The following is a 7,610-nucleotide window of genomic DNA, read 5'->3' as shown; positions in this document are numbered from 1 at the left end:
TACTGGAGAAGTTTAACCCACTGTGGTGAGCTACGTGTGTACATATTTCATAATAAGAAACTCTTAGAAGCATTGCAAAGAATCTAATTATGAGGGTGACTAAACTGCGATGACTTGGTATTCTGAGCACACAATGAAACTCCTCAGGCAATTAGATATCACAATACTAGAAAATTGCATTAAAAAATTAAAAATTAACGTCATTTAGTGTGAAAATCTCCATAAGTTCAAGTTTCCTTACCCTAATTTTTTCATAGAAGATATAATCAGTAGTCAAGCTTTAAAGCAAGGTGTAACACATTCCGTTAGAAGATGGACGTATTGTGCATCATAGCCTTGAAATATGTGTGTCCTGTGTTTTTTCTTAAATATCTGGGAACCCTAGTTACGGGCTCTAAAAATGTATATACGTTTTTCTGAATAACTTGTAGAACCCAGTAGATGTGAACTTCCAGAAATAGTTATTAAACTCACCTTATTGAGCACGGTTTTAGTTGGAATGACGAAATGAGAGAAGTACAGTATTGCAATACTTTTGATTCCTGTGGCTGTTTGTCAGTAACTGGATTATACTGGGTGTCATTAAAATGGTACCAGCAGACCACAGAAGTGTATAGACCACATGGTCTTGGCACCATTTTTGTCATTGGTGCATCGTTTTCATGGTACAAACGTTTGATCACATCTTTGAGGTTCCTTACTTTTGTGAACAGAGGTGTTCACTTTAAATCAACCTAGGTTTGCCCTCAAGAGGTCCACTTTTCAGGTAGTGAACACCTCTGCAATCAGTCTAGGTATTCCAGGAAGAAATAAACATAAAATTTTGTACCCAATGTGTCCATCTGCCATGATGCCTGTTGTTCATGACAACAATGTAGCTGTGCCAATGAACCTTTGATTGATTTTGGTAATTTAGCATCACTTTTCTGCCACTTTTGGCTAATTTCGATGATTAGTATGAGTGATAATATGATATTTAAGGGGCACACACAGAACATCAATGCCCAGGCTGGAAACCCTGGCATCGTAGCACATTGTGCTAACCACTTCGCCACAGAGGTTGGCTGACAACTGAACCTGTAGCTAAGCTGCCCCCCCCCCCCTGGCTATGGGCTTGCAAAGCTAATGAAGAGATGGCAGCATTGCTAGACAACTCTGGTCCAGTGTCCTCCGATGAAGATTTTGTTTGTTACTTTTAGCTATATATCTCGTGCAAGGTTCACCCTCCAGAGGTTGAGATCTGCTCTCCAATGGTGAACAGTGTTGCAGGGAACCCATTCTGTGAAGAATGAAATATTGCCAACCACATTAGGCGTTGTTCATTGATTGATTTGCTTAATTTTACTTTGCATATCTGCCACTTTTGGCTAATCGCAATGACGAGGATGAGTAATGATATGATAAAATTTATGAATGGCCACTCACGAAGAGCACCAATGTTCAGGCCAGGATTCGAACCCAGTACTCGGGGCATCGTAGTGCTCTGTGCTAGCCACTCCACCACGGAGACATTAGACATTGTAAAACGAAGTTTACAATAACCCAATGGCAAGTAAACCAACGATACAAAAAACTGTGGAAAGGCAATGTATAAAAAAATGGAGACTGAGACAGAAGATAAAGATGTGAAACCTTGCCTCAAGGGTGTCCAAAACTGGAACCAAAAATTGCCGGGGGGAACGGCCTCGGAGGGTTATTTTTTTTTTTTTTTGTAAGTGTTGTTTCTTGTGCATCAAAAAATTGCATCATAAAATGCCTGATTTCATCCACATTTAATTCATTTGCAAATTAAACATTTACTTTCTTCCCTATCATGAGGGAATGTGCGTACCTGTATTTCGTCACACTCAAGTAAAGATACAGGGTGTCCAGGGACGTTCCCCCTTCTCCACGTGAAAAGTAAATTCACATGGTTAAAATTCATGTATTTCAGAATAAAGTAAAAACCTGAATAAAAGTGAAAGTTTAATTTGTAGATCATTGATATAATGGCTAAGAGACAAAATCCGACACAACTGATTTTTTGTGTGCAAGAAACAACGCTAACACCACCCCCACCAGACAACAACAACAAAAATAAAAAAAAGTGCTCTTGGTCTTCGGAAATCCAGTCACTTCAGGGGATACTTGGGTTTATTATCCCCCCCCCCCAAATCCACACTTTGATTCATTCCAGTAATTGTCAAGCTTTATCATGATCAAGCTGCATGGGGGTGATCACTCTCCCCCCTTGATATGAGCCTGTTTTCGCCTGCCCAAGTTAGTGAAAAAACGAGTGGGGAAAAAACAAGGTCAGTGAGCAAAAAATTTCCTCTTAACAATTGAAAATTGAAATGCAATCAGCGGCTGCGCCAGGATTAATCATCAAGGGGTGCTGAGGGGTTGGGTTGGGTTTGGTTTGATTTGGTGTTTTAAGTCCACTTTGTGTACAGTAAGGCTAATCGGGACAGGACCTACAGTTTAAAGTGGGATCCGAACCACTATGTCCCTCCACCGGGGATTGAACCCGGGACCCCTTGATTACAAGGCAACGACTCTACCACTGCGCCATCGGGGAGGCCCGGGTGCTGAGGGGGTGCGGAAAGATATTAAGGGGTGCGATGCTGAAAATAAGGAAACCCATGAAACACGCATGCAACCTTTCAAAACTGGGGAGCAAGGTGTCAAAACAGGGGGAGATATGACAAGGACAGTTTAGCATAGTGCGGGGACAAAAATAGCAAAAAGCGATAGGCAACTGCACTCCTAATCGCTGCCACTGATTAACCAAAATTACTGATTGAAATGAAATTGTATGTGTGAAATATAATAACTTTAGATTGATATTCATTTTCCAGGCAAGCTGTGCCCCCCTTGCCTTCCCCCTGGACTTACATGATAATATGTATTAACCCTTATACTCCAAGAAAATGGTCGTACAGTGTAAACATTCAGATCCACGTTGCAGTCTTATTGAACTATGAAGTGAAATAAAAAATGAAATTATCCTTGTCTTTAAAAACACAATTTTTTAACCTTTTCCATGTAACCAATGGAGGTACCAGATGCATATCTATATTCCGTCTGCCACTTCAGGACAAAACGCGAAGTGCACAGCAACTTCTTCTTCGTTAAAATCCCTTTTGCCGTTCTATCCCCAATAACGAACTGTAGAATTTCTTCGTGTACATTGGGCCTTTTTCTAACGGGTTTTGAAAAAGTCTGATGTTACGTGGAACAAATACGCAGAACGTATTAACAAGAATACTACCCTTCACGTTACAACTCGCCTTAATTTCCCGAGCACGACTTGAAATTACTCCAATGTGAGGAAGAACAAATAGGCAGAAAATAAACCGTTTATCAACAATGCAAAAGGAATGAAAGAAAAACATAACACATTTATCTGTAGGCAATTATGGAAAACCACAAACGGACCATTTGAAGGAAGAAAAAATTCATAACAATGCTGACGAAAGAAAAAAACGGCCGCTGATCTTTATAGAGGCTGCCGCAAGTACAGGAAAGTATGTACGTGGTCTGTTAGGAAAGTAATGAGACTGGCAACACTGTGCACGCACTGGCAACGCTGCTGCCCCCACCTTCATACGACAGGTAGGTGAACGCTTGCCGTTGACTCAGTATAAATTTCAACTTGCTACAGTTGCTACACGATTGTTGAGGGCGTCTGACGTGAAGTCGTGTTTGTGAGGTGCGTTACGAAAATGGAATGTCAAAAGTTTGAACAACGTTGTGCCATCAAATTTTTGTGTTAAGTTTGGCGAATCCGCTACTGTGACTTATGAAAAGTTACAAAGGGCTTATGAAGAACATGCACTATCTAGGGCACAAGTGTTCAGATGGCACAAGTCCTTTTTAGAAGGCCGAGAACAAGTGGAAGACGAACCTCGTGCGGGAAGACCTTCAACCTCAAAAACGGATGATGACAATGTGGAAAGAGTGAGGTCAGATCGTCGATTGACGGTGAGAATGATCAGTAGTGAGTTAAATTTGAACGTGTGTACCGAATGAAGTCCTTGCAAGACTCAGGAAAAGGGTTGCACGTGTGCGACCAGACATTGCACGCACTTGGATGCTGCACCACGATAATGCAGCATGTCACAAGGCAGTCTCCATTTATGAATTTTTGGCAAAAAAAAAAAAGCATTCCTGTGGTTTCTCAGCCCCCTTATTCGCCGGATCTCAGTCCCTGTGACTTTCTTTTATTCCCCTTGATCAAAAACCACTTGAAAGGGCGCCATTTTGATACTTTGGATAATATCCAGAAAAGCGTAACCGACGAGCTGAAAGGTATTCCAGCAGAAGCATTCCAGCACTGCTACGAACAATGGAAAGAAGGCGTCCGTCACTGTGTAGCTGCCCAAGGGAACTATTTTGAAGGGGATAACCTTGATTTGTAAAAATAATAAAATTCATCGTTTACAGAAAATCAGTCTCATTACTTTACTAACAGACCACGTATATCAGCACCTCTTTCAGTGCTTGTCTGTTGCGTCATGGGCGTAGGCAGAAAAAGATTGTTCCCATGCGCATCGCAAGAAATTTGAATAATAGAAATAATAACAATAATTATTAATTAATGATAATTAAAATTTCATTATAAATAACTAATTGGTACAAACGTATTATTATTATTATTATTATTATTGTTGTCCTTATATCCTTGAGGAGACTTTTCTGCTCTATCCATCAGAAGTGTGAATATGAAGCACAACTCTTTATATTATTATTATTTTTGTACGTTTCATGTAGTGTGTACTGAGATGCACAGTTATTATATTTTGTTATTAAGTTTTAGGTACCTCAAGAAAAAGCTTTAAAAGTAAGAGAAATTTTAGTCATAAAGTTTATGTTGTTTGACCATTCACATAAAACTTAATTTTTGGATTTTTGAAGACTGTGGAACCAGTTATTCTTTAGATTAAATAGTAAAACATAACATGGTGCCTGTATTGTAACCTCAATTTTTCGATCTAACGTAATTTTTCTTTGGTTATTCTGTTCTAGTACTAACTGGACATTATTTTCGTTATTAACAATAAAACTAACAAACGTTCTGCTATTTTGTAACTTGCAATAAACGATGTCAATTCGGGGTGAGGGGGTTCTATGGACCAGTTCGATCCCACTTTCCGACGCTCATATTGTTCCTATATTTACCAAACAACATTATATACAACCACTACACACTATACAAGTATGTCCTTTAGGACCGCATATAGGTTAAATGTATGTACTATATCGACCGCTGGGTGAAGAGTAGTGAATGTAATGCGCTACGAAGCTGGATATCCTAGGTTTGAACTCTTATTAAGGGGTTTTTAAACCCTTATCGAACAGGGAATTTAAAAGTTGGAACGGGAATTTTGGGACAATCACAAGGGAACTTTCAGTCTGATATAGGAACAGCACTGGAAAGAGGACAACAGAAGTGAAAATGAAGGGGTCGCGGGTGGGCTGCGATTCTGAGAATTAAACCTGTTTCGCTCAAATTGAAGAATTCAAAATGTTTGAAAATTCTAGCTCGATCATTTCAGAATTGTCTCGCTGTTGAATTTTTGTGAAAGTGCAAATAATTTTTTTAAAAATGTGTCAATTTTTTTTCCTAAGCTTCCATTAATCCAATATGCCAGACGTTTCGGGGGGGGGGGGGTTGAACCCTAAAAAAAAACCTCTAAATACGGCCATGTGTTGCGTACAATAATAACGGTATTACGTCAGTACCTAACATTCGGCGCTCGATATGACGACATTACATAATATGACACTCTAAGGGTTAGTGTTTTCAGTTGAACTTAGGGGGTGCGGAAGAAAATTAAGGAGTGCGCAAGTCCCCCTGGCGCCGCCCCTGAATGCAATACCTATTTTTGGTTTCATTTCCGTACGTCTTGCTTGAGCCATCCTTAAATGTGAAGTGGAGGTCTATGTGCGCATATCCTGCATTCCAATATTGTTGCGTTGCTCTATACATCAAGGCGGGTGTTATTTCTAAACTTTTTTTCCAAATTCACATTACCATTGTCTTATTATACTTTAATTAAATAATAATAATCACAATTAATTATTAATATTTACAATTAATTAATTAGCTGAATTAATACTAATACAACTACTACTACTATTAAGTAGTAGAGATCTACATAAATATAGTATTTATGAAAACAATAGAACGAAATTACTTTCTAGTCATTCGATTTTTATCAAATCCTGGGAGCATTGTTTTGTTTCTTTGTTACGAAATAATGGTCTGGTCAACGAGGTGACATTTCAAGGGTGAAGAAGATCCATAAATACAAGAAAACACATTAAAATAAATTTAAATAATCAAAGTATGGAACTCATCCAAGGAGCTGCGACGATCTGGTCGGTAGAACGTCTGACAAGTGACAATCACGTGGGAGATCCGGATTCGATTCCCGAAATTGGTTGGAATTTTTCCGGCTTGTTCCCCGCATAAATGTCCCCTATAATTCACATCTGGATTATCTCGCTGTTCTTACCAACAAAACATTTTATAATAGTTAAGCTTATTGTCGTTTGAATAATTGTCTAGTCAACAAGGTGACACATTTGAAAGAGAGACATTCAAAAGTGCTGCGGTAATCAATACCATGGGAAGGGGAACTGGTGACTGTATTCTTCTCCGCCTAGCCTTTGTCTATGCATTAGCCTCTTACAACGTACCAATAACTTTATTTAGTCAATTCTCATTGTTCACACAAAAAAATACATGTTCATTGAACACTGGCGTACATAGAGGGGTGGCCGATGGTGTTCCAGCCCCTACCGAAATTTTGAGAAAATCAGAATTTTCAAATAAAAATGCGTTAAGAACTTTAAAAAATCAAAATGTGTAAATGCGAGACCTCTTTTAAAGTGAGTCCCGATTACCATTTTTGTCTTTGAATACGATTTTAATAGACTGAAAAGCTCCAAAAATACGAAATATTTTATTATGCATCCTGCCCTCCAATATGAAGACATGTGCTATTCACATTTAGGCCTACTATTCCAGCCCCTCCCGAAAAAAAAATGCTGCGTACGCCAGTGTATTGAACATTGTTGCAACTGAGATACAAAACAACTGTTTTCTCTTTTAAATCATAGTTACCCTAACCTCATAAACTCGTGTTTATTTTCAAGGCATCACTCTGAATAGTGTTGCCCACGAGACGAGACGGGACGAGACTTTGGTCTGTCCCGTCCCGTTTCGTGAAGATGCTGTCTCGTCTCGTGTCTCGTCTCGAAAATATTCGTTTGTCCCGTCTCGTGTCCCGTCTCGAAGGGTTCTGTCTCGTCTCGTTTTGTCCCGTCTCGTCTCGTAAAAGTGATCCGGGATATCATGCCAACAAAAGTCAAAAGTAGCAGAAACACAATATTTTTCCGGAAAGTGGGATAAAGCTCCAAATGTTTTACCCATTGCGTGGTGAGAATAAATAAGGTTCGTTAATCATGAGGACATTAATATTAAAAATGCAGTTTGTTGGTTACTGATTGCTAGGTATCTTACGAAATCTACCTTGAGGCTTTTCTCGCTTCATACAAATGTCTATCCATCGTACATTTATACAATTAAGCAAATGTTTAAATTAATGCATTAATATAATTCA

Source organism: Lepisma saccharinum, chromosome 13 (assembly GCF_977018435.1).
Source record: "Lepisma saccharinum chromosome 13, izLepSacc3.1, whole genome shotgun sequence".
Lineage (NCBI taxonomy): Eukaryota > Metazoa > Arthropoda > Insecta > Zygentoma > Lepismatidae > Lepisma > Lepisma saccharinum.
The sequence above is the reverse complement of the archived record's forward strand: the minus strand, read 5'-3'. Positions refer to the sequence as shown.